The sequence below is a fragment of the Fukomys damarensis genome, unplaced genomic scaffold, assembly GCF_012274545.1.
Source record: "Fukomys damarensis isolate Sample0158 unplaced genomic scaffold, DMR_v1.0_HiC HiC_scaffold_3, whole genome shotgun sequence".
Taxonomy (NCBI): Eukaryota; Metazoa; Chordata; class Mammalia; order Rodentia; family Bathyergidae; genus Fukomys; species Fukomys damarensis.
Genome location: NW_022900915.1, coordinates 3,018,906 through 3,046,664, shown reverse-complemented (window position 1 = coordinate 3,046,664; position 27,759 = coordinate 3,018,906). Strand labels below are relative to the sequence as shown.

Here is a 27,759-nt window from a genome sequence, read left to right as displayed (position 1 = left end):
AGGAGGAGGAGGAGGAGGAGAAGAAGAAGAAAAAAAAAAGGAATAGGGCCTGACCAAATCCAAAACTCAACAGAGCAAACATTCAATCTTGAATCTTGAGAAAAATCTTTGGTTGCATGTCCACCTCTGGACATGCTAGATTGGAGATTGCTACAACCCATGGGTGACCCTGCCATGTGGATTTGCTGGATGCACCATGCCGTGTTTCCCACAGGTTGGTCTTCTCCTGTCGCTCTCTAAAGCTGGTTTGCACACATTGGCTCTTCACTTCTGGAATCTCATGGAGTCCTGTTTTCTCACAGTTTCCCTGAGCATTTCCCCATTCCTGGTCTTGGTCATATCCTTTGAAATCCAGACAGAAGTAGCCGTGTTCCAAAGCTCTTACACTTTGTGTGAGTGCAGGCCCTGTGGTGTGTTAACACTGCCATAGTTCACAGCCTCCACCATATAGGACAGCAGTCACAGAGCCCACTTGAAACATAGTTGGGCAGCCAAGAGGTACGTGGGGAATCAAGGGAATCAGGACTCAAAGCAGCCCCGGGCAAGGACCAAGTCACCCTGAGCACTTTGGGGCCCCATTCGATGTGTCTAACCCTTGAGGTCTGCCCTCAAGGCCCTCACACTCTGGGCCTGTGATGAGAGTTGCAGCCTGCAGGGTCTCTGAAAGGCCTTGGGGTTATGGTTCTCTCCCGTTGATGAAGAACAACGTCTAGATTTCTTCTATCCATAGTAATCTTATCAGCATCACTTGACTATACACTTCCCAGTACTCTCCTAAATGTGCTGTGTAATTCTTTGCGTGGCAAGAATAAGAAAAATGTGTCCCAATACTTTTTCACACATTCTCCTTTTGAATATAAACTTTGTTTTTAACTAGCTTCTCTCACACCGCACGTTAGTATAAGCAGTAAATAGAAATCATGTCACACCCTCGATATGTTGCTTGGAGAGTTCTGTCACATGTCCTATTTCATTGTTTTTTAATTCTTCCTTACACAAAACAATATTGCATGGACACAGTTAAACTTTTTTTTCCCATTTCTGCCAGAAGGATGGCCTTTGCGCTACTTTCCACTAAGATATTTCTCATTTCCATTTAAGTTGTCATCCTAATGGTCTTTAGTGTTCACATTCTGTTCACAACCACTTCCATAATCTCTAAGTCTGAAGCTTTTTTATAGGCCCCATCTGCTTCATCATCCCATCAACAGAATCACTCTTAATGCTGTGCTCACAGAAATCCAGCCTTTCTCTAGCATTCACTTGAGAATTGCTTCCGCCTTTACTCATTACCCAGGCCCAAAGTTACTACTGCATTTGCCGGAATTTGTCACATTTCCTTCTTTCTGGCACCAATTTCTGTTTTAGTCCATTTTGCAGTGCTATAGCAATGCCTGAGATTAGGAAAAAGAATTAAATGCAACTGTACCTCAGTTCACAAACACTTTTATTTGTGAACAATTTGGTTCACAAACAGAAGTGTTTAGCAAATTTTTTGGTTTTGTTTGCAAACTCTGCATCAGGTGACAAACATGACCTTGACCATCTTTCCCGCAGGAACAAGAACATGGCCATCTTTTCCAGAAACGTGGAACAAATTATATCCATGAGCCAGGCATGGTGGCACATGATTGTAGACTCAGCACTCAGGAGGCTGAGGCAGGAGGATCGCTGTGAGTTTGAGACCAGCCTGGGCTACATAATGAATTCCAGGTCAGTCTCGACTACATAGTGAGACCGTCTCAACAAAACCAACCAAACAAACAAACAAGTCAACTTCATGAACAGAGGAGCCACGGTACTAGAAGTCTGTGCTGATGTGCAGTAAATCCTTGGCTTAGGAACACTCGAGTTGTAAACTTCACCTATGAACATTCGCAGATGCAGACAAATCGGGAAGTAGCTACGTGCCTGCCTGACTTGCTCACAGCTGAGCTGCTGGGCGCCAACTGTACAGGGACAAAGTGCACAGCAGTGCGGTGCTCAGTCAGAGTCCAGATGTGCAGGACCAGAGGCAGAGCAGTGGGATGTGGAGGGGCTGGGACATAACGCAAATAACAACGGAAACAAAAGTGAGAATGATTGAAAGATTTCACTGAGGTGAAAAGATGGTAGACATTGTTCATTCTGAGTGCGTGTGTGTGTGTGTGTGTGTGTGTGTGTGTGTGTGTGTGTGTGTGTGTGTGAAAAGTGTATAAGACTCACTTTGTTGGACTTACAAACAAATCGGACTGATGAATGTTCTGCCCGAGAGGAACTGGTTCATAAGTCATGGGCTTCTTGCTGCGCACAGGTTATATAAGTAGCCCATACACAGTTACTTACTTATTTATATCAGTCAAAAGAAACACAAAAGAAAAAGTTAGAAAACATACATATAAATATGTATATACTATCCCAACCCTGTATATAATATTACTTTGCAGTTTTCAACACTGTACAAGATACAGTCCAGATTTTTACACCAAAAAAGAAATTGTCCTCTAAACCACTGATGAGACCACTACTATATTTCCTAGTTTTCTGGTGATTTTCCTACTTTGGAAATAAATAGAACAATGCAATACATGGCATTTTATTTTATTTTCTTTCACTTAGCAAAATGTTAGAACTTGTTGCCCAGTGTTAGATCAAAGCATATTGTATTCTGTTGTACGGAAGAACATTCCCCTTACACATCACACTACATTTTGTTTACTTACTCATCAGCTAATAGACACTTGAGTTGCTTCCAAATTGGAACCATAGAATAATGTTGTTATGAACATTTATGTACAAGTTTTTTGAGAAAGGTTTTATTTTGAAGTTCAAGTTAGCATTGAGTGCACTGTGTAGGCCAGGCAGGCCTCACAGCTGAACTCGCTGCTATGCCCCTGACTCAGCCTCCCAAGTGCTCAGATTACAGGTGTGCTCTACCATACCTAGCATGTGTACAATTTTTTGTGTAAACATGCTTTTGATTCTCTGTTACACACTTAGAGGTCAAATTACTAGGTAATAGCAACTAACAATGGAACACTTTGTTTGAAGAATTGACATAATTTTTCCCAAGATAGTTATTTTACATTAATATCAGCAATGAGTGTGGGTTTTGATCTCTCCACTTCTTTGCTCACATTTATTTTTGTCCATCCTTTCTTTTTTAAATAATAGCAACCCTAGTGTGCATGAGTGATGGCTTGTTGGTATCCACTTAATGCCTCATGACTTTGAGCATCTTTCATGAGCTTTATATATCTTCTTTTGAAAATATATCTGTTTACTTTTCCCATTCTTATTTAGGACATTTGTCTTTTTAATATTAAATTATAAGAGTTCTTTATGTGTTCTAGATACTAAATTCTTGTCACATGTATGATTTTCAAATATTTTATTTCACTGTGTAGCTTACTTTTTTAACTTTCATGATTGAATTCTTTGAAGAAGAAACATTTTAAGTTGTAATGAAGTTCAATTTATGTGCCTTTTCTTTAGTTGCTGGCACTGTAGGTGTCAGTCACATCTAAGTAACTGTCACCTACTATTAGAGAAGAGGATGGGAACTGGGGTGGCCTTAAAGAGGGCCAGGTCACAGAGGACAGGAGGGAAAGTAGATACAATTAAAGCTTGACGTGTACGGAAATGTCACAATGAGTCTCATGAATTTGTAAAATCAATATTTATATTTTAAAGAACTGTCACCTAATCCTAGGTCATAAAATATTTTTATGGATTTTACAGTTTTGTGCTTATACTTAGGTCTTTGACATTTTGTATAGATTTTTTGTGTGTGTATGGTGTGAGGTAGGGAATGCAGTTTGAATTTGCTTGTAGATATTCACTTACTTAGCAGCTATGATATAATGGCTAGGATTCACTTCATATTTCAGGAAATATATGTATCTTTCCTATCCTATTCCTAAATACTAAGACAAATTAGCATCACAGACAAAAGGTTATGATTGGCATTTCCAGGAACCAGGAATGGAGTAGATTAGGGAGACCAATATTATTTGCAGTAGTTTAAAGTATGTTCCTTGCCCTGACAACTGCCAGCAAAATGAGTCATGAGTCATTTTTACAAGTAATATAAACATTGTAAGCTTATACACAGGATAGGCTCCATGCATGTATTGTGAACAGTAGCATAAGGAATTTTAGAACCAAAGTAAATCTTTAAATTAGCAATTTTGACATGCCACTCCGTGTGTTGCAAAACCTTGCTGTCGAATGTTGTATCATTTGAATACTACTCAAATAACATTCTCTGGTGTTTCCTAGACATTGGATATGTGCTATGGTATAGTTCTTTATAAATATTTGAGCAGAAAAAATGAAAACACAAGAGATGCTACTGTGGAAATCTTTAAAAATTGTTCCAAAATCTCTACCAGCAAGAACAACATTAATTTCAATTATAACCTCAAAAGTATTACAATATCAAAATCAAGGTAGAGATCATTTTATATGTTATTGGAAAATCCAATTCTGTAAAACCACATTTTTATTGTTATATCACTTTGTATAAAACCTCTGGGGTTTTACTGAAATACAAAGCATCTTACAATTTGAATTATAGATACTACTAAATATAGTTAAATCTTTCTCTTCTTTCCTAAAAGAATTAGTAAGGAAAGTGAAAGGTATGTGTAGGAAATGCAGGCTGTAAAGAAGGAGTAGTGTTATATTTATGTGGCCAGCACACTGCTAGCTAGATTCTTGCAGATAAAAATGAAAGGATGCTTGAGAACACGGAAGATTTATTGTACTTGCCAAAGAGAGCAGTGCCTTCCCTATTACCCAGGATGACGAGGCTCAGAGCCACTTTATGGAGAAAGCTGACATTTTGTAAATTGAAAACAAGCATGGACAAGCTTTTTTTATTTTCAAACCACCTTCAGAGTCAAAAGAGAATACTGCACACACAAATATACTTATTTGAAATACAAGAGCATTTCCATTCAGTTTTTACCAAAAAAAAAAATTGTCAATTAAACTGAGGTGAATTGACTGGAGACTTTTGTTTGGCTTGTGACGCTTGCAGGACTTCTACAAAATAACCTTAAAGATCATTTAAGTATATTATACTCTTTTGAAATTGTACTACATTTAACTAAAAACCTGAAGCCAAGAATGATCTTCAGGAAGAGGGAAAAAAGGTATAACAGTCCATTAGAAGTGGATCATTCATGTCATTAAAAAGAATCATTATGTGCTTTTGAATGAGAAAACACAATGAAGAAACAGAATTTGATAGTGAAAGAACATTTGGTTAATAGTTATGCAGCATAAATTTTAGAAGAAATAAAGATATATATATATATCACACACACACACACACACACACAGGACTAATAGACAAAAGCATTTGAAACACAAGTTCTATATACAAAGCCCAACTATTCCTAGAAAACCTATGTGAAGATTTTGAATCATATTTTCCAAAGATATCAATTTTGAAATATAGCATACTACTTCTTCTATTTAAAAGTTAAATTGCTTCATCTGAAAGATTTATACACCTGGTAGATGCTGTAAAATTCTTCAGTCAAAAGTAACAAATCAGATGAGCCATTTCTTCTGTATTATGGACTGCAATTTCATTTCTATCTTCAACTAACCATGAGACTTGAAGTAAATTAAGTAAAAATGTGCAAAATGACATGGCATTGGAAACTCTTGGCAGAATTAGGTGTGGGTGTACATCACACATCCTTTTCAAAATATATACAGGAACAATACCTTAATTATTGAATTGAACAACTGACATACACAAGGATTTGTCTCAAGTAGGGAATAACAGGTAGGCATAGAGCGATAGTTTCACATAGGTGAAAACATCCCAACAAGATGATATTTCAGGGTCATTGTTTTATAGATAGAAACATGAACATGTCATTTATACTAAAATCATCAGTGAGAACTTCCTAGAAATGGGGAATTTTTCATAGTCTCAAAAAATTGTATGTTTATTTTTCATCTTTTTTTGCATTCTCTTGTTTTTATCTCTTGTTCTCACATAATCATACACACACTGCACACACTAAGGTGAGTGGAGGCAGAAAAAAAAGTTGTATGGTAAAATTAAGAACATTTTAATGTTTATTTGTTTGCTGGATTTGAGTGTTACCAAGAGACAGTCTTCTCCAGATAAATTTTTATTTAGCATGCTCCAAATTTTATCACGTGTTCTCAGGTTTCACAGTATGTGAGCACTAAGTCTCAGGAAACCTTCCTTTAGCCTTTGATTTGTGGCTTCAGATCTTCTGCAATTCAGAAAAACAAACAATGAATCTTGCTATAATTGTGCCCAGTCTCATATAAAAGGAAACAGATAAGGGAAAAGGGAAAAAAATATGAGAAAATGTAAAAATGGAATTAAAGTGTTTGAAGGTGGGGAGTGAAGGAGGGGGTGAAGGGAGGGTGGGGACAAGGGGGAAAAATGAGAACCAAGACCTGGCATGTAAAGGTACAGGATCCCAGTAATGAATGTAACTGTACTGTATGCCTAGAATGTACCAATAAACTCAATTGAAAAAAAAGAACAGGGATCAGTGATAACTTTCTGATGAACTGGATAAAAGTTCTTCACGTGGCCCTGAAGATCCCTTGTACACTTTGACTTTCAGTGTCCTTTGACGTAAACTATAAGACCGGGCTCAAAGGCCGCTGAGATCATTGCTGGTGTTGGGTTTTTGTTTGGGTTTGCTGGGGCCATTTTTTACTATTGCTATGTTTTGATTCTTGGGTGATTGTCCTTAATTAGCTGAATAAATGACCTCTTTTTGAAGTGTTTCCTCTGTTTTATTCTCTCAATTATTCAGGAGCCAGAATTTTTCAAAGAATTCATGTAGAAAATGAAGCTGAATAATTAATATTATCCATCCTTTTGTGGCGTTTTAGAACACTCCATAAGTGTCAGTACGAGGCTTTACAGAATCATGTCTCTATCACCCCAGCAAGTCATATTAAATCATGAGTGAGTGCCGGATCCTCCACCAAGTGAATGAACAAACAACCAGATAGGTCAGGTAGGATCATGTGTCCGTCAGAGAGGAAGATTGAAATGTTAGCAGATTCCTCATCATTTTCCACCTGCCTGTATTTTATTTCTTGGCTTGTTCAGTTTGCAAAGGTCTGTACTGTTCTTTCCTTCCAAGTTCAAATGTAAACAGCATTTTGCAATCTATGTGGATGGAGAATAGTTCTTTTAATGGTGTGTCTGTGTTAATTTATTTATTATTGGGCTTTCCGAAATCTCCCAAAACGAACACTGGAACTGAGGTATAGTGTCTCATACACATTTAAAAGTATACGTAAATAAAATGACTATCAATTACTGTGGCTTATTAAGAATAGGGTTTTTATTAGTAGCTCTGTTCAGTGAACTAATTTCTTTCTTTCGACAACTTCCCCCTCTATTACAAGCTGTCAAGCTGAGAGCCTTCTAGATCGTCTAAACAACAGACTCAGAAACAGTAAATGAAGTGCCGTGAGCTTACATCAGACTAATTAGTCTACAGGATAAAAAACATGGATGGGGGAAGGGCCTGGGAGGACTTTTCAGGTTGCTTTGTGAAAGGCAGTTTGCTTAATTAAGCCAACCACTAATTGTTAAATATTTTTCAGGCATTAACAGAGCTGCTCCGAGTGTAATTAAATTTTGATTTTAGTGGTATTTGCAGGGATTAAAGTCACAATCTGCTGAGGCACCGGGGTTAGTTAATATTCACTTCACTGCCACAGCTGTCCTCCATTATAATACAAAGGACAGGAAAAGAGACAGCAGAATGGGGGTGAAGTAATGAGAAAGCTACTCATTCATCTGTACAGCTCAGCACTCCACAGCCTTGTACAAATGGGCCTGAGCTGGATGACACACAACCAGGCATTAAATCCAATTTAATTTGATACAATAAAGGGATGTCTAAGCCCTATGCATTTTTTTATTTTTTTGTACATGAGATTACAGGATGGGTAGAAAAAAAAATCATGATTACCATACGTTTCCATCCAAGTAGTGTTGTGGACTTATTAGCTCTATAGGAGTCCACCAGCACTGTAGACCAGATCCTGCTGAAACATTATTTGTCCCACCTGAAAGTAAATGAACATTGTGGAAGGTGGTAGTGACTTTAAATCTGTGGTAAAATTAAATGTTTTGTGATTTTTTTATTTTTACTGGGACTGCCAAAAATAAAGCCAATGAAGGACTGGGGATTTAGGTCAGTGGTTCCACTGCCTGCCTTGCAAGCGCAAGGACCCGAGTTAGATCCCCAGAACCAAAAAAAAAAAAAGTGCTAAAGCCAATGAGTCATGCACACTTGAAATGGATATAGTTCGGTGTCCCCCTTACAATGCTCCTAACCTCGTGACTGATGGTAAACATTCCCATGGCTAACTCTTAACATTACTGGGGTCTTATTTTAATTCAGTAGCTTTAAATGATGTCTTCCAGTTATTACTTATTCTGAAAAGAATGCAGGTATAGAAAAAAGTCATAGTCTTTTCTAATTTCAGCTTCTAAAATTGTACCGTCATATACAATCCAGAATCTGCTATGATTTTGTGTTTATTTATTACCTCATCTGTTGATAGTGGAGCTTTTGAGATAATGCCTGATCCAGCCACTGCATCCACTTGGAACACATAAATACCTGAGCTACTGATGTGTGCAAAGCACTGGTCTCAGAACCAGTTCTTCATAAAATTGTGGGCTAGATGCATCCTGTAAGGATCTAGTCACTTATGTCTTTTATCAGCAAAAATAGATACATACATAAATAAAAATCTTTATTTAAAAAAATCACCCAAAACTGAATTGCCCATAACATGTATTTTGATGTTACAAAAAAAGAAGAGAGAAACAGAGAGAAAGTTAGGGAAGGAGAGAAGGCAGGAAGAGAGAGAGGGAAAGAGGAAAAGGGAAGAAAACAAAACAAAGGAGTGGGAGGCAGGGACGGAGCATCCCACAGGTGGGATGTCGGCAGTGGAAGGCTTGGTCCCTGGTGCGGCTTTACTGAAGGACGCGGACCTTTTGAGAGCTGAGATCTAGTGGCTGGGATTTGGGACAATGGGGCTGTGCCCCCAAAGGAGCTTGCAAGGCCCAGCTGCTTTCTTTGCCCCCATGCTCCCTGGTTAGTGAGGTGAGTGGATTGGCTCCATCATTTGCTTCTGCCAGGACAGAAGGAAGCCACCTCCCACAGCAACAGCCTATTCATCACGGGCCGACACCTCCAGAGCTGAGAACCAAAACGAATCTTCCTCTTTGGAAGATAATTAGATCAGGAATTTGGGTAATCGTGACAGAAAGCTGAATAACACAGAGAGGCAAGGAAAAGAAAGGAAGAGGAGGAGACAGGAAGCGGAAGGGGAAAAGGAAGGGAGGGGAGGGCAGGGAGGGCAAAGGGAAGGGAAAAGGGATCAGTCCGGTGAAATTCCACCTAAAAAGAATCTGACCTTGGTATTTCTATCCAAAATGAAACAGGATCAAAGACCAACTCATTGGTGTCACTCACAAGATCATTCAGCACTCTATTTATTGTAACACAGCGAACAGTACACTTCAGTTTGTTCTGTCACGAAAGTCACTGTTGGCTTATTTCTGCAGGCAAAGTGGAGTGGAGAGACGAGTGGATTATACAGGGTAAACACCTTGAATTGCAATTAACAGTAGCATAATGTAATTCTAGTGTTAAGATAACCCTGGCCCAAAAGACTGAGTAACTTCTGCAAAGGACTTTAGTTTTTTCTTCACAGGAAGCCCCTACTACTTAGCAACTGGGAAATGATATCTACTGAATGACTCAAGTCTTGCTAGAAAAGAGAATGCAGTATTTCAGTAAGAAATGTAACAGAAATCCACAATCGCTAACAATGCAGTCCAAATGTTCTGAGCAAATGTCCCACGGTGTCCTGGTCTCTAGGTGTCGGGGTGACGGGAGATGATAGAAAACACTCTTGTCCCTGTACTACTGGGGACTCTGCTGTGGGACCCTTTCACTTCTCGTCCAGCTCAGAACCCACTCTGGTCCTCATGTGGCCCCACTGTTCATTCGTACCCACTGCCATCTGTTTATTTTCTTAGATAGCTTCAGTGTTTCCTTTAAAAACTTTTATTCTTACAGGAAGGAATAGCACATTTTTCCTTCTATATGGTGGCTTTTTAGTAAATGAATTTAAAAAGCATAAACAAACAGAAAACCACTCCCAGGCTGGACATTGTTGTCTTCAGCCTTTCTTTTGCTACTTGTCACCAATAATAGCAACCACCCACCGTCCTGAAGAATTTCTGTTTTCTGCATTATTTCTGTTACAGGCTGTGAAGCTTTCTCTCTACTACTCCTTGGCTGGACTGGAAGGAACACCCATTCTTCCTTGTAGGGTACTTTGCCCTCAATATATTATCTGAATAAGAATCTAAACCTGAGAAGGAAAATCGCCAAAGATGTCCACACATAAAACCAACAAGTTTTACTATTGTTGCCCCTTAAATGCAAAGAAAAACCTTCAGTTTCACCATCATTAAGGCCTATGCTTTTATTCATAAGAGACAACAGCCCAGATGAGCTATGCTAAATAACCCACAGTTCTCTGTATTGGTTTCTTGTAAAGAATAACTGGGCAATTTTAGGATGGTTGTTCAAAAGTGAGGTTTTCCATTACCATAAAAAAAAAAAATCAAAACCAGCTAGCTAACCACACAACATCAACAGCAACCATGATGGGGCTGCAAAAGAATCACATTTCAGTAAACTCAACTACTTATTCATGGAATTGAATTGACTCTGGTTCACACTGGTCCATATTCGTGAAGAAATTTTTCCTTTTGATTATGGAAACACAACCCTGTCTAGTTTATAAGTTGCTGTTATCATCATGACACAATGTAAATATTAAGTTTGCTTAATATTTCCAGGTCTAGGCCAATCAAATTGTCACATTAGTGGTATATATCAGTAAGGAAATTATTAGCTATGATATACTTATCAGTTCTTTACAGTCAAAGTCAACCATGGGAGGGATAACTCAGTGGTACAGTATTTGCCTACCATGTGAAAGGCCCTTGGTTGGATCCCAAGAACCACAAAAAATGAAAAAAGAAAAAGATCAACTTATGAAATTAGAGTCCCTAGGAGAATTCCTTCCCCACATTAAATACAGGACAAATAACTTTGTTCCAACTGCCACACCTGCCTCCAATTTCTAAAATAAAGTTTTAGGGCATGGCAGGTATTATTTTTATTATCATATTAATTTGCTAGAGAAATAAAATTCATTCTTTTGTAAATCCAGTTTAAAAATAAACTCTGTAATCCAAAGGTTTTGCTCACTTTTTAAGGTTTTGGTCTTCAAAGTTTACTTTAAAATTATTTTATTCTTCTACGTAATCAATTTTTCCTTTACCTCTATTTAATAGTTTTAAGAAGAACTCAAGAAAAACTTGAACGACAATAGTTTATTTTAAATTAATTGGTTCAAACTCAAGGTAGGAAATTATGAATATCTTTGTAAGTCTATATCATTTGATTCTTAAATGTGTATAATACAGCTAGGAAGTACTATTAACGTCCTGGCACACATGATTTGTTAGACAGCCTAACATGCATTGGAAGCATTTCACAAAGTTTCAGCTGAAGTTTTATGACATGTATACAATATATTAAAATTTAAGTGATGATCTTACAAGAAATTCTTGAGAGAAGCTGCAGTTGCAGATTTTTTTGTTTTTTAAAGTCAGGCACTCCATTTTATCAAATTTTTCTCTATATTCTAACAAGCAAAAACTTCTTTCTTGTAAACTTAAATTATCTCTGTTACTTCTTGTTTCGCAGCTAAGGTGGGGCATGGGTGCCAAAGCTATGTAATGACCTGTGTCAGCTGCATTGTGTTGTATACTCCTCCTCCAATTTGTGAGCTAGGAATATTTATATTATGAGAAACATTTGCTTTCCTACTACAAAGCCTGTGGTTAAAAGACCACAGCCATTAAGTGATTATAAATACAACAGTTCCAATCTTGTGGCCACCTCAGAAGATCAAGCTGAAAGAATTTGGACTGCAAGAAAGCACGCACTTCTTTTAACATATGTAGGGTATAATTAAGAAAAGACTCTAGGGAAATTAACCAAAGTACATAAGAATCAAATAGATTCACTTTAACAAGTATAAATCTCCATTCAAACAGAAGCTTTTGGTAGCTTTCTAAGAGATCATTCCTGAAAAACTGAGGGAGGGGATAGATATTATAATTCATTCTACAACTATATAACATAAGTAAATTAACAATAAAAATGATAAATTGGGTAATAAAAAAGATTACAGAAATAATGCTTTCCCATATTGGGCATTCATTAAATTGACTTCTCAATGTAATTACTTTAACATTTCTACTTCTGATTCAGTACAGATTTTTAGATCATTAAATAAGATAGTAAATATTATACAACTTTCAAGAAGATAATTTATGATCTAACAAATTCTCCAACAGAGAGTAAAAATGTATGACGACCACACCACCATTTTTCACAGTAATTTTTTGGACCTAAGATCATTTTTCAAAATCATTTCTACCAATAAACATTGTTTACCTGCTTGCTGTGTGGTAGCCATTAAAAGCCAGCACATATTTGATACACAGCAAGTGTTTCCAGTACATCTATATTCACACAGTGTTTTGTGGATATGCATTATACTTTATGTAGCACATACTCTATACTTCATAGGTCACATAATGATGAGCTTTGGCATGGGTTTTTATTCCCAGCTAAACTGTAGTGGCACTGTCAGCTCCTGTGAACACTATACAAGTTAAATAAAAAAATAACACAATCAGCTAAATAACCACCAACAAAGGAAATAGTTTAAGATTAAGGTGGAGACAAACTTTCAAGAAGACACACTTGATCTAGCTCTTCAGAATATAGGAATTCAGCATGGCAAGTAGGTAAATGAATAAAGACTATTCAGGGCGAGAAAACAGTAAGTTCCAGAAATGCAGAGGCACATGACTTAGACGTTCAATGGTAGAGATTGATTTTTCTGAGAGGTTTGAGTAGAGATATTGGCACCACCTGCAAACTGGCTAGAAATGCAAAATCTCAAGCTCTATCTATACTTGTACTTCTGAACTGAGTCAATACCATTTTTTTTTTTATTGAGTTTATTGGTACATTTAGGGATACCATTTTAACAATATACTTATGTGATTTGCTTGTATCCAAATATTGGTTCACTAAAGATTGAAGCATGACAATATAGAGGGCTTGCACTCATGGAATGATAAAAGCTTATGCTACTGGAAATGTGAACAGTAACTAGGTAGACGCACTACTAGACAACCATGTCTAGGAGCCTCCAATTCCACTCAGAGGCCCGGGTGAGCTGCACAAGGTTTTCTGAAGAGTGGAGTAATATTGCAATTCAATGTACCAGGTTGGGAATGTCTATGGAAAGTGGTGAATAGGGAAACCAGTCTATGGTATTTTTGTAACAGGTAAGAGAACATGAAACATCCCTATCCTAAGTTAATAGTGATAATAATTGAAAGAATAAACATGTGCCAGACACATGCCTCCAAAATAATTACTAAGATTATCACAGCTAACCTTAAGAGGCCTTAATCAGAGAGTGGAGACATTCCAGTAACTGAGTTGTTTCATGATGAACTATATTGTGAATGTGTGTTGAATGTTGTCGAATGCTTTTTCTGAATCTATTGAGTTGATCATATGGTTTTTGTCCTTGACTCTGTTGATATAGTGTATTACATTTATTCATTTGTGTATGTTGAACCATCCTTGCCTCCCTGGGATAAATTTGACTTGGTCAGGGTGTATGATCTTCTTGATGACCCTCTGTATTCTGTTTGCCAGTATCTTATTGAGGATTTTTGCGTCTATGTTCATTAGGGAGATTGGTCTGTAGTTCTCTTTTTTGGTCTTTCCCTGGTTTTAGAATCAAAATAATACTTTATTCCAGAAATGAATTTGGAAGTATTGATTCCCTTTCAATTTCATTGAAGAGTTTAAATAGTAGTGGCAGTAGTTATTCTCTAAATGTTTTGTAGAACTCATCTGTGAAGCCATCAGGACCTGGGCTTTTCTTTGTTGGTAAAGTTTTAATTACATTTTCACTTTTACTTTGCACTTAATGTAATTGGGGTGTTTAGACTTTTTATGTCTTCTTTGTTCAACTTTGGAAGTTCATATGTATCCAGGAATTTGTCCATTTCTTCTGTGTTTTTTTATTACAGTCCAGATTTTCAATGTAGGAACTGATGATCCTCTGGATTTCTGCTAGATCTGTTGTGACTTCACTTTTTTCATTTCTAATTGCATGAATTTGAGCCTTTTCTTTCCTTTTTTGTTAAAGTTGGCTAAGGGTTTGTCAATTCTATTTATTCTTTTGAAAAACCAACTCTTTCATTCATTGATTTTTTTTGTATAGTTATCAGTCTCCATTGTGTGGTCTTTATCTCAACCTGATAAAGGCTGACTATGAAAACACAACAGCCAATATCATTCTAAATGGTCAAAAACTGAAAACCTTCACATTAAAATCATAAACAAGACAAGTATTCCACTATCGCCACTCCTGTTTAATATAGTTCTAGAAACATTAGCCACAGCAATTAGACAAGAGAAAGAAATAAAAGGAATAAAGATAGGAAAGGAAGAAGTAAAACTGTCACTGTTTGCTAATGATATGATACTCTATGTAGAAGACCCAAAAAACTGTCAAAAGACTGCTAGACATAATTGACAGATTCAGTAGAGTATCTGGACACAAAGTCAACACTCAAAAATCAATAGCCTTCTTGTACACAAATAACAACTAACTGAGAGACAAATTAGGGAAACAATTCCTTTCACAGTAGCATCCTCCAAAAATGAAATATTTAGGAATCAATCAAATGAAGAAGACAAAAGACCTCTACACTAAAAATTACAGCACTCTGTGAAAGGAGATAGAAGAGGATATACCAAGATAGAAAGACATCCCTTGCTCATGGGTAGGAAGAATCAACATACTGAAAATTGCCATACTTTCAAAACTTCTATACAGGTCACTGCAATCCCAATTGAAATCCCAACAGTGTATTTCACAGAACTAGAGAAAACAATCAAAAAATCATTTGGAACCAGAAGAGACCTAGAAGAGCAAAAATATTCTAGGAAAAAGAAACATTGCAAGGGGTATCACAATTCCCAACTTGGAAACTATACTACGAAGCCACTGTGATAAAAACAACATGGTGCTGGCAAAGAAACAGACCTGAGGATCAATGGAATAGATTACAAATTGCAAAAGCAACACCAGACATACTCAGCTACCTCACCCTTGACAAAAGGAGCCATCCATCCTCACTGGAAGAAAGATAGCCTCTTTAATAAGTGGTGTTGGAAACACTGGCTTTCAACTTGCCAAAGATTAAAACTAAATCCCCATCTTTCACCATGCATTAAACTAAAATCCAGGTGGATTAAAGATCTAAATATCAAAACAGACACACTAAAATACTGGAAAGTAAATTAGGTAGAACTCTCAAAGACAATGGCATAGGAGAAGACTTCATGAACAAATCCTCAGCAGCACAAGAACTTGCACAAAGAATAAACTGGGATCTCATTGTATTAAAAAGTTTTTGCAGTGCAAGAGAAATCACCAATATAGCTAAGAGACAGCCTACAATGTGGGAAAAAATGTTACCAGCTACCCATCAGATAAAGGACTACTGTCTAGAATATATAAAGAACTTAAAACAAAAATCAGATTCCCCCAAATACAAAGACCCAATTCAAAATGGGCATCTGAAATGAACAGACATTTCTCAGGCAAATAAGTAAAAGCAGCAAATAAATATATGAAAAAATGTGCAACATCACTGATCATACAAGAGATGCAAATGAAAACAACACTGAGATTTCACCTCATGCCACAAAGAATGGCTGCTATCAAGAAATCAACCAATAACAAATGTTGGTGGGCCTGTGTGGAGAAAGGAACCCTTCTCTATTGTTGGTGGGAATGCAGACTGGTGCAACCACTGTGGAAATCAGTATGGTGATATCTCACAAAACTAAAATTAGAGGTTCCATTTGACCCAGCTATCCCCCTGTTGGTTATCTACCCAAAAGAATTAAAAGAATCATACTACAGTGACATGTGTGCACCCATGTTTATAGCAGCACAGTTTGTAATAGCTAAAACTTGGAAACAGCCCAATTTCCCATCAACTGGAGACTGGATAAAGAAGATGTAGTTTTTCTATAAATTGGAGTACTACTCAGCCATAAAGAATGAGAAACTAAAAACATTTATAGCTAAATGGATGCACTCTTACATGCAATAAACAGGACACATGAGTAAATATCAAATAGTTTCTCTGGTGTGAAAAACTAAAAGTGTAAATAAGATTCAAATGTTATACTTGAAAGGGTGAAATAGGAAGAAAATGGCAAAAGGAGAAGAGGAGAGGGGAGGGGGAAAGGAAATAAGAGAAAAGAAAATATGGAAAAAATGAAAAAATGGAAACAAAGTCTTTGTAAATAGGGAAGGGTGAGAGGTGTCAAGGGAGGGCAGGGGTATGGGGAAAGCAAGAACCGAGATACATCACGTAAAGGTACAAGATCCCAACGGTAAACATGTAAAGATGAACTATATTGTTGAAATTCCATACAATTGTATCCTTTAAAAGTTGTTAGAACCATAAAGGGAAAGAAACTCCAAAACTAGAGTACTAAATAGCTAGCAGCAATAACTCCAGTCACCCACTTAGGCATTCATTTATCCACCGTATTTATAAAATATCTGATATCTATGTGTGAGAAGTGAAGGAAGTTTGAGTCTTTGTTCTCAGAAACTCATGATCTAGAACACAAGGGAAACATAGATGATCTGTATATAGTATAATTTCAGGAGTAGGCCAGTGTTATTATTCCTTTATAGAAGTACAGCAGGCTCAACAGCAAGTTCAAGGCTATTTTAAGGACAGAGATCAGTAATTGGTCTCTGAATGAACATGGCCTTCATAACCACAGGGAAATGGATTCAAATGGGTGGGATAATTTACTTAAGATCTCAAATCCAAATCTTAGGAGATCTTTGATATTTTGACCGATAGATGACTCAGCTGTTAAGTGATGAACCGTGAATTAGAAGTGTTAAAGCACATACATGAGAGGACTTCGAGCAGATGTAAAAACAAGAAACTATTATGGTGACTCAGATGGCTGCATGTTCTTCAGGAAGCACAACTGCCATCCAGGGGTAGAGTCGATTCCCCACCTCTTGAATCTGAGCAGGTGTCATTGTTAAAGAGTAGTAGGGTGCAGAGACAGGGAGAAGCAATCCTTCACCACTGTGGAGTGAGGCCTTTTTAGCTGATCAGCTTCTGTGTTTGCTGTTTGTATCACTCTGGGGGCAAGCCAGCCACTGTAAAAGTCTAAGCACACTCTGAGGCTATCATGCTGTGAGGAAAACCGACAAGCCCCATCACGAACCTAGCTGGAGAAAGATACCAAACCATTTCTAGGTGTGTCAGCCTCACCAAGACCTGTCACAGACAGATGAGGGACAAAGGCTCTAGAGTGCTCCAGATCCAACTGTTAATTGACTGTGACCATATTAGAAAGCGTAGGAAGACCTTTCCACCTGAATCCAGCCAACCCACAAGACTGACAGATACTGATGAGTTGTTGTCTTAAGGGCCATTGAGTCTTGGGGAAGTTTCTTACTCAAAGAGTCATATGGAGCACTTGTTGTGTTTAAAAAGCATGAGACAGTATATATATGAGTTAATGACTTTGAAATTGATGTTTATCTCTGGGTATCTAATTCTACAACATTCATACAGCTTTCCGAGTGGAAAAGCAATTTTAAGCAGTATTTTCTCATGGACTTATGATGTGTTTTAAATGTGCTTCTCTGAGAATACAATACAGAATCAAAGATTTTAAATCTGGAAATGCCTTCCTCAGAGGACATTTGTCCAAAATTAATTGCATAGGTGACAAGGAAAATAGGCAGAAAGAACAGAAGAGATTCCGTGCTTTATAAAGATTTGTTCAAACAAAACCTGGGTCCAGGCGCAGGGTCGCTTCTCTCCGAGGATATTTCAAAACAGTATTTAAGGAGATGATGAAATTGGGGCGGGATTATTTGACTCCTAGATTTACATTTATATCGCCTGATGAATCCAAGTGTCTTATAACTGAGACCTAGGATTTCAAGTCCAAAAACAGTACTGTTTCTTTTGGAAGTGCCGTATTGCATTACATGACTTCTCAATTGACAGGCAAATGTGCTTCCTGGACAATGAATCTGTGGGGATGGAAATTGGAAAAGTGATCACCTGTAGCATGAGAAGGGTGACGACCAGAAAGGGAACAGGAACCTTCCCTGGGGCTGTGGAAGCGACGTATCCTCACTTGGGCACAGGTTACCTGGGCATATACACTTGATAAAATGCATACAACTGTCCTCTCAGCATTTGAGCATTTCACTATACTGGCATAAAAACTACTCCTTCATCTAAAAGCCATCACAAGAAGGGGAGAGATTCTGCGAGTGCAGTTATCTTACCAAGAGTGGGCTCATGTGCCTGCTTATTTCTCTGTTTTCCAATTATGAAGTGAAAAAATGAGGTCCAGCACAAGTACACCTGTGATCACAGAACGAGGTAACCCAAGGATGGCATTCAGAAATCTTAGTATTTGGGAGAAAAGTTAACAATTCTCAACAAACCTTTAATACACAGAAGTGACATCTGATCATGTCAGATGATTCCAAAGGCTACACAAATTAGATCTAAGGCTGAGTCCAGAAGCAAGACTGTTTTTCTGATGTGCTATATTATTACATTGCTTGGCAGTTGAAAAGCAAATGTGTTCGCAGGAAACTAATTTGTGGGCATGCAAATTAGAAAAGCACTCATCTGAGAAAGAGACTAACTGGAAAAGGGCACCAGGGAATTTTCTTGGAACACTGTTAACTGGCGTGGTCAAGGGAGTGTGACCAAGATAACTACCCTACACTCCTGTTTCTTCTCCAGTACTGAGGATGCTTGGTCCTGTGATTCATTCCATTCTCATCCCTGACGCCCATGGATTGCTCATTAGGAACGTGTCCTCAAAAATGGTGTGGCTTCACCACACGCAAATCTGGCCAGAACAGGGCAGGAACTATATCCCCGATAAAACTATGCTTTAGAAATTGACACTGATGTGGGCTGCATTCCCTGTGTTGTAACAACATCTGTTACACAATTTGATACTGACTAAAGGTTGACAGGCCATATTTTATTTTCTCCATTCGATCACAGTAAGTCTGGGCCATGTGAGGACATGGTAATCACTCCCCACGTGACGGCATGGGATGGGCATGCATTCCAAAGATAAATAAAAATTCCCCAACCAGTGCTGCAAAGCATGTATTTTCATCCTAGACAGGCTGATCACGCCTCGCCAGCAGGGCTGAATGCAGATCCCATTCAGGAATGCTTTGGTTGCTTTTGTTCCAACATTTCCCAGCAGTGAAAGCATAATGGAAAAGAAACCGCCAGATGACAGCTCACTGCTGCTTCCACTTTTTCTTCTCCTTTTTTATGTAAGAAAAATAACTGAAGGAGGAAAAGAAAGTGAGTAGGCATTTAGGGAAGACAGAGATAAATGTCTAATACAAATATAGATGATCTGAAATAGAGGAAGCTTTCACAAATATTTTATAGTTTACTTTCCTTTAAAGGAAATGAACAATAAAACAAAACTAAACAAGCCTTTAAAAACCCTCCAAGAAGAGAAGTTAATGGCTACAACTGCTCCAAAGGAGGAGAGCAATCTTGCAGCCTGCGCTTTGCCTCTGGATGGTGACTGAACGATGCTAAAGGAGTAGCAGTGAGGGATGCAACCGAGAGGAAAGGAGGGCATCCGAGCTGACTGTGAAGTTATCTAATAATAAAGTTGCGCCTTTAGGATAATCAAGGCAGGCTCTACTTCATTTTAAATTAATATTCCTATGGAGAGAAAAACATATGCAAACTCTCATAAATGAACCCACAAAAAAATATCCCAGGTAGGTGCACACAAAGCTACTATAAGCCACCATTTTTGTGCCTTTTAAAACATTAGGACCTGGATGTCTTTTTCGGCCATTGTGTGCTATTTTCCGCCTCTACATTGCAGCCCTTGTTACCACGCATGCAAAACTCACATGAACACTAAATGCGTTCATTATGTCCTCCATCCGCCACTGAATTTCAAATGAGAATAGTTTAAAAATATATGTTATTGTTCGAGTCAAGTCAACACATTGTAAACAAGAGGGTTCTGTTTGAATTTACAAAGCTGACTAAAACCCACAGCAGAGAGGAGGTCCGAGTCCCCCGGGCCTTGTGCTGTGAGGATTGGGGGTGGAACTGTCACAAGGAGGCTCTCAAAGAAAAGAGGTAGAATTCAAAGCCAACACCAGTCCCCCTGGGGTCTGTTGTAATCAGGAGACAAATGGTCTGCACTCAGTAGCATGGATTCATTCTGTCGCAAGAGGCTGCCAACTCAAGCTTTCCTATGCTTTTGTGGAAATACAGTATGAGTCTTTTTCCCTCTCAGTTGCTTTAGATCAAGAAGAATAAAAAGTCCAATGCTGACAAACACCGCTTTGGGCATTTGACACTGGTCTTTGATCTACTTACTCAGACAGTTCAAAATGAACAAATTAGGTGTTTACAACAAAAGACAATTCCATTTCAGTCTGTTCAAGTGCCAAGCAGGGTGGACAGCTTCTCAAATAGAACAGGAAATTTCTCCCTGCCGGGCTACAGGATAGGCACTGGGAGTCCATTTCCCCACACCAATTAATAAATTATGACACTTCTTCTTTAAAATTAAACTAAAGAAAGGAAACGAAAACATGGGGTTGGGGTCAACAAAGAAACCCAGACCATCTGGACTATGAATCATGATGCTATTGATCACCCAAGCTGGGCACTCATGGGAACATCTCTTACTTGGTTCTCCGAAGGAACACAGAGAAAACACATTGATTTTATTTCTTCCTACACACCATGGCACCAACCCAGTCTGTACACATAGGAAAGGGCAAAATCTTTATTCTGTTATGTAAATCCAGCATTTAAGACTACGCTAACATTGTTCTCAAAGAGAGGAGGAAAATAGTGTGTCTCTGTGTGATCGCTATTCAAAAAAGAGAATGGCTTTGTTCCCTCGAATCGAGTGTCTGTTTCATTCCTAATGAAAACGTCACATCTTAGAAAAGGACTCCAAGGACTCTTTGCCTCCATTTCCCTTTTGTGGAATGAAGTGCTTGTATGAGGGCTGAGTAGTGAAAAGCTTTAGGGGCTGTGACCATGGAAGGGTGTAATTCGAGCTCTTTTCCTACTGAGTGAATCCTGATTAAAATCTTTGTGATAATATTTGGAATGTTCAGACAAGCAGACACTACCTCAGCAAGCATGTCCAGCAGCAGTGGGTCTTGAAGCCAGCTATGTGACAGGCAGGGGCCACAAGGAATGTGCCAAAAAGTGACACCTGAAAAATCACATTTTCTTTTCAACAAGCAAGAGAAGCAGGAAAGGAAAAGCCAGTGTGGAAAACAAAGAAATCCACTAGCACAGATCCAAATATCCCCTAGAATCGAAATGTCAGCCTTGAAAATACCAAGTGAACTAGCTTGTCTAATCTGTTACCATCCTGCCTTGTAATTACCAGAAAGTAGTTATTTATCTGTTGTGTTCAGCAACCCTGTCAGTACTCTTGAGTTTAATTATCAGACTTCATTGGAAGTTCAATTTCCTCTGTTCCCTCTTCTTTTTGCAACAACATAAATTGAATTTCTTCATAGTATCTGTTAAGCGTGCTGGCGCACTTTCCACACAGCCTCAATTCCTGCCCATGAAGCCTGTCCTCTCCTGGCCTCTCCCAGCAGTAGAGGAAGCAGCTGTTTGGCACAGCCTCAAACCTCACCAGAACAACTCAGTGCTTCAGAGTTTGCAGGCTCTTATCCACCAACCCACTGAAAAAGAGAGGCTTCATCTCTGCCTCTACTCAGCACAAGGCTTCAAATGTCTGCCCAAATGGTACCTCAGTATCAGCGAATATTCAGAACTGCTTCAAATAAAGGATGAGGAAAGGAAAACAAACAGATCTTACCTCCCCCTTTGCCTCCCTGGTAAAAGATCCTTGCAGGAAAGAGGAGCTTGTTTTGGGTGTGATTCTTCCCCTAAGCCATCCCTACAAATGGAGATCTGGTTGTGAGAGACAAAACAGAAAACACCGGTACCCAGATGTGCGTTACTTCAAAGAAAGAAAAAGTAGAACTTGGAGGCTGCTTTCCCTGCTCTCTCATCAGGTCTCCATGGATGACCCTGGCCCTGAGGAGAAAAAAATGTGCATTTATTTAGCACAAGGTTTTATTACTACAAGTCTGGTAACAATTTTACTCCCTCTGAAGAATTTCTCCTAGATAGAAGTAAAATATCACGTGGCTGTGATTTCTGTGGAAGTTTATTTGTGGCGGGGCTCAGAAGCAATTGAGCATTTATTTCTCCAGTTGTTTACTTGTGCTCTGAGACGCGAGCCTCTGCATCACCCAAAGACAGTGGTGGACAAAGGGCTCAGACTCTGAGTCCCAGCTCTGCCCCCTGCCACCTGGAGCACCTCCATCAAGTCGTGTGATCCCTCACGGTCTCGGGATTCTCTGTACACTGGAATAATCCAAGTTTCAACCTTTGGGAATGTTGTGAAGGCCATGTATATTATTTGCAACGCCCTTGAAACATGCCCAACCCGTAGTAAATGCTACATGTTAGGTGTTTATTGCAGCTATTCTGTCTTCTTCACTGTTTTCCTCTCCCCTATAGTAGCTGGCATATTGATTTGATTTACTCAGAGTAAGCTTTCAATAAAACAAATTGACTAACAACGTAGAATACAACATTACAGGCATAAAAAGAAAACTAGCTTATTGACAAATACTTTTTTTTTTTTGGTACAGGGGATTGAACTTGGGTCCTTGTGCTTGCAAGGCAGGCCACTGAAACACTGAGCTAAATCCCTGGCCCCTTGACAAATACTTTTTTTTTTTTGGTACAGGGGATTGAACTTGGGTCCTTGTGCTTGCAAGGCAGGCCACTGAAACACTGAGCTAAATCCCTGGCCCCTTGACAAATACTTTGACCAAATATTCCAAGTTTAACTTCTGAGAGGGTCAGCATTAATTTCCATGCGGTAGAGTATCTCGACTGATCAACGTCTAAAATGTGTTTTCTGTAGTTCATGCCTTTTTAAAAAAATAAGAGGGTGTGTTGTCTGTGTCAGTTTCTGCAACCGCCATAACAAATTAACATAACCTTGGCTCCAAAAGCAGGAATTTATTTTCTGTTTCAGATCTGGATCCAGAAGCCTGAAATCAAGGTCTCCGCAGGGCCGCAGTCCCACTCAACGCGCTTGGGGAGAATCCCTGCTTCGCCTCTTCCAGCTCCTACAGGCTGCGGGCTTCTTCAGCTCACGCTGCATCATCTCAGTCTCGGTCCTCGAGCTCACAGGTGCCCTTCTTCGGTTTGTCTTCTCCTTTGGTATTGATTAGGTTTCTCCCTCTGCCTCACTCTTATGAGGACACTTTTCCTTGGGTTTAAGGCTTACTTGGATAATCTCAGAAAAGCTCTTCATGTCAAAACCCTCAGTGATACCTACGTACATCTGAAGTGATCTCCCCCAGGTTTTGGTGACCCTAAGTGACCGTACTTGGTGACCGTATTCTTCTGAGGGAGACTGTTCAGCTACGATATTGTTTGTCACCAAAATATGCTGGAAGATATTGTACATTTTGCTGTATTTTAATCCAAATGTATTTTAATGCAAATTACTTCTATTCACACCTTCGTAAGGAATATGTGTACTGATTCTCATTAATCATTTGTCCACCCACACACGACACACACACCGCTGTATACTTACCGCTTGTCTTTATTTGGTACAGTAGGTGGGAGTTTTTATCTCATCACTATGAGAGAAGATGTTTTCTGGGGTGAGAAGCCGAGATTAGAAGGAAAGAAGAAAGAAAGAGGTTGGCGGCATTCCTAGTCCACATCCCATAGATGGGCTTTCCTTCTCCCTCCAGGAAGAGAAAATACAAAGTAGAAGGCTGTGGGGTTCTCATGAGGTTCCATGCCAAAAGCAAGACCAAAAGAGAGTTGTTTTGGAGCCCACTTATCACAAGTAGAACAGAGACAAAAGAAGCCAAACTTTCTGCCTCTGTATTTACCTAGTGCACCTCCTCCTCCTTGTGATTCGAAGCTCCAGGAGCCCCTACAGCTCCTGTCTTGTCCTAGATGTGAGTCAGCTCATGCTGTGGCCACTTGCAGTGAAGCAGTGGAAATGAACAAAGGTGGCAAAAGAAAAGGAGATGGGGCCACTGGTGTGAAAATGTGAGCGACTCATCCCACTGGAGACCTCGAGAAGAATCCGACAGGCACTCTACTTGGATAAAGGATGCCCTATCCGTGTGTGGATAGTTGGGTAAATAATTCCCTATTAAAAGAAGCAAATGTTGGGCCAAGGATTTAGCTCAGTGGTGCCACTGCCTGCCTCACGAGCACAAGGACCCGAGTTCGATCTCTGGTACCAAAAAAAAAGTAAATGTTGTTTAAGGACACTTGTCAAGACCAAGAAAGGATACAGAGAACACTGGAAAAATTGGTTGTATTTTTTTTTCCTATTGCTGCTGTAAAAATTTTTTTCAAAAACTTTTGGGCTTAAAATATTTATTAAAATATTTATTATTTCTGTCTCCATAATGAAGCTAGATTCTGAAATGAAGGCATCACTTGGACTGCACTCCTTTCGGAGGCTCTCGGAAACATCCACTTTCAAGATCATTCAGGTTAGTAGTGAATTTAGCTCCCAGAGTGTGCGGGACTAAGGTCTTTGTGTTCCTACTGCTGTTCACTGAAGTTTGCAGTGGTTTGCGCCATTTCCTGGCTCAATCTCTCTCCTTTTCAGTGGTATAGTTGATCCTCCTTGTGTTTGTCATCTGATTTCTCCTTTTCAGGGCTCATGTGATTTAAGGCACAACTAGATTATCTAGGATGACTTGCCTATGTTAGTACAAGCTGATTAGTAACCTTAATTATATCTGGAAAGTCCTTTTTGCCTTGTGAGGAAAAAATATTACAAATATAACACCAGGAAGAAAAGTATATGAGGATCAAAATTCTACCTGCATCACCGGTGAAGCTTGCAGTAAAGCAGCGCCCTCAAAAAAAAAAAAAGAAAAGAAAAAAAATCTTTACTCTAAGAATCAAAAGAACGTGTTCCAGCTTTACCTCTATTGCTAGCTCATTTATTGAGCCACTACCCTGTTTAAGGACTAGTTTCTTATAACTGTAAAGTGAAAGATTCTACCATGTAAAATCTCTCAGTGCTGCAAAATCATGTAACACTTTTTCTCCCATAGTAAAAGACTATAACCCATTATCAAATCTACAGTGCAGAATGTATCTTGTGATTTTTCAGTGAATTGCTCAGCTATTTTCAGCTTCATCACTAGGGTCAGAGCAGTGGGAAGTTGTCAACTTAGATTTGAGCTGTGCTTTCAAAATACATGACATTGTGAGCGCATAATATGCTAAGCATATCAAATAGTTTCCTTTAGGAAATCACAGAGCAAGCATGCAATGGAGATGTTCAAAATAAAGATGTGAGCTATGTGAGCCTAAACTTTATCAACTGACACCGCTTTTATATAAATCACTACGTGTGGAGTTTAAATGCCACCTGTTCTCCAACTGAAAGACACCTCCTAGCAATCTCTCATTGCAATGAACTCCCTTCTGCACTGTTCATCTGTGCCATAAATCTCACCCAGGTGTCCAGGATCAAACATTTTCCAAAAGAATTGCAAATTTGGCAAACTTTGTCAGAGCCCAAAATTTAAAACACAACCTCAAATCTATGGACTTCCAAGACAATATAAAAAGATTAAGTATCTAATCCTATCATTCACATGGGTTATGTAAAAAGATTTGAGTAGATCTTGATATACAAAGTGATTCATTGCAGCAATCACATTTTAAAATGTAGGAAACAGTGAGGATCCTGTCTTAGAGGTCTGGCTTTCTCTTTCTCAACTATTCTCTCTTGATTGCTGTATCCCTATGTCCCTATGGCTACATCCAGATCATCTTTTGTTCTGCTGTAATTTCCTTCAAAGACTAAAAACATGAATGTTTCCACACATTTTTGTTAAAAGTGTCTACAGATTATTGAAAGAGCATTTATAAGTCATAGTACTAAGCAGAAATGCTACCTAGAAGCTGTCTAGAAGTAAACTGAATTTAATTCATTCAACAAATATTTATTGATTACTTACCTTACTATATGCTTACTAAGGATACAGTGATGATCAAAACAGCCTTTTATCTCAGACAGTTTATATCCTATGAAAAGACAGACAATAAAAAAAGTCAAAGTACTGTGGAAAATGATTAGACAGGCAGGAGAATAGAGTGTGATTGGGAGGGGTAATTTTAGACAAGGTGTTTCAAACGCTGGTGACAAATTATACAGGAATGAATAACCTGAATATAAGGGGTAAGAACATTCTTGGCAAAGAGTCTGAGAGCAAGTACTAAGGTTCTATCATAAGAATGTGTTTGGTAAGTTCAAGAAACATTTCAGAAGCCACTGTATCTCCAGTGGTGTGAGCAAGTGGTAGAGTGGTGGAAAGAGTTTGAAAGGATTGCCAGGGTCAATTCTAGAGCTATAGTAATGACTGTGGGGTCTGTTCTAAGTGTGGTGGAAGCCAGGTGATGAATGAAAACAGGAGTGACATGAATCATTTACATTTTCAAGTTATTACTTGGTTGCAGTTGAGAAATACAGATCAAGAATGATAGAGGGAAAGTTAGAAACGTTACTGTACAACAAATACAAGCTCAGAAAAAGGCGGTCTAGGTAGACAGTACTAAAAATCTGGCCAAGTGTAGGACATAGTTTGAAGATTTTGCAGGCATGTTTTGCTACTACAATGGATGTAGAATACAGATTAAAGAAGTTAAATGCCCGTTATTGACAAAATACAGTAAATCAATTACTCTCAAACATAAATTCAGCTTTTGCTTAAGGAGCAACGACTTGTCATTTTCTTTACTGTCTATCCCCTCAGGAGGACTTACTTATGTTTAGATGTGAGGAGATAACAATGGGTCGCTAGAGAGACTGACACAACTAATACTGTCCAGGCTCGAAGCATGCCAGCAACATGCAGAGGAAAACATTGTGACACACCCTGTACACATGGGTGTCCTGCACTTAAGGGAGACCTGTAAGGAAACATACCATTTGATTTTTCCATAGCAGTACGGTAAGGTACCGCAGTCAGAGAACATTTTGCTTTGAACTATATGACATAACTATGTCATCTTACCACCAGGCTGGCATTTGCGGAAGTAGAATGGGAATACTTTTAATAAACTTTACAGGTATATTACAAAAATACACCTTTACCAGAAACTAAAATTTATTTTCCCCAAGGCCTCCTTTAAATCAAGAATTAAAGGTTTTTCCCGAGTGTGGTGGCGCACGCCTGTCATCTCAGCATTCAAAAGGCTGAGGCAGGAGGATCACTGTGAGTTTGAGACCAGCCTTGGCAATATAATGAGTTCCAGATCAGTCTCAACTACCTAGTGAGAACCTGCCTCAACAAACCAAAAAAAAAAAAAAAAAAAAAATAAAGGTTTTGTACCCCCTCCCTTAACATTCATAC

At 38.7% G+C, this 27,759-nt stretch overlaps 3 long non-coding RNA genes across 4 annotated transcripts in view; 2 read left to right on the top strand and 1 right to left on the bottom strand.

Moving 5' to 3' along the window:
• LOC117287049 overlaps window positions 1-24,532 on the top strand; it is a 78,323-nt gene extending 53,791 nt beyond the window's left edge. The window contains exon 3 of the long non-coding RNA XR_004518223.1: window positions 23,382-24,532. This is a non-coding gene — a long non-coding RNA (uncharacterized LOC117287049). The remainder of the gene's footprint in view (window positions 1-23,381) is intronic.
• Window positions 22,152-27,759, bottom strand: part of LOC104864331 — a 25,081-nt gene continuing 19,473 nt past the window's right edge. The window contains exons 3-5 of one of the 2 annotated variants that reach the window (XR_780853.1): window positions 26,365-26,431; window positions 25,213-25,248; window positions 22,152-22,366 (exon numbers count right to left, since the gene is read on the bottom strand). This is a non-coding gene — a long non-coding RNA (uncharacterized LOC104864331). The remainder of the gene's footprint in view (window positions 22,367-25,212; window positions 25,249-26,364; window positions 26,432-27,759) is intronic. The other variant, XR_780854.1, reaches the window with a different exon arrangement.
• Window positions 24,813-27,759, top strand: part of LOC104864329 — a 46,421-nt gene continuing 43,474 nt past the window's right edge. Inside the window, exon 1 of the long non-coding RNA XR_780851.2 lies at window positions 24,813-24,876. This is a non-coding gene — a long non-coding RNA (uncharacterized LOC104864329). The remainder of the gene's footprint in view (window positions 24,877-27,759) is intronic.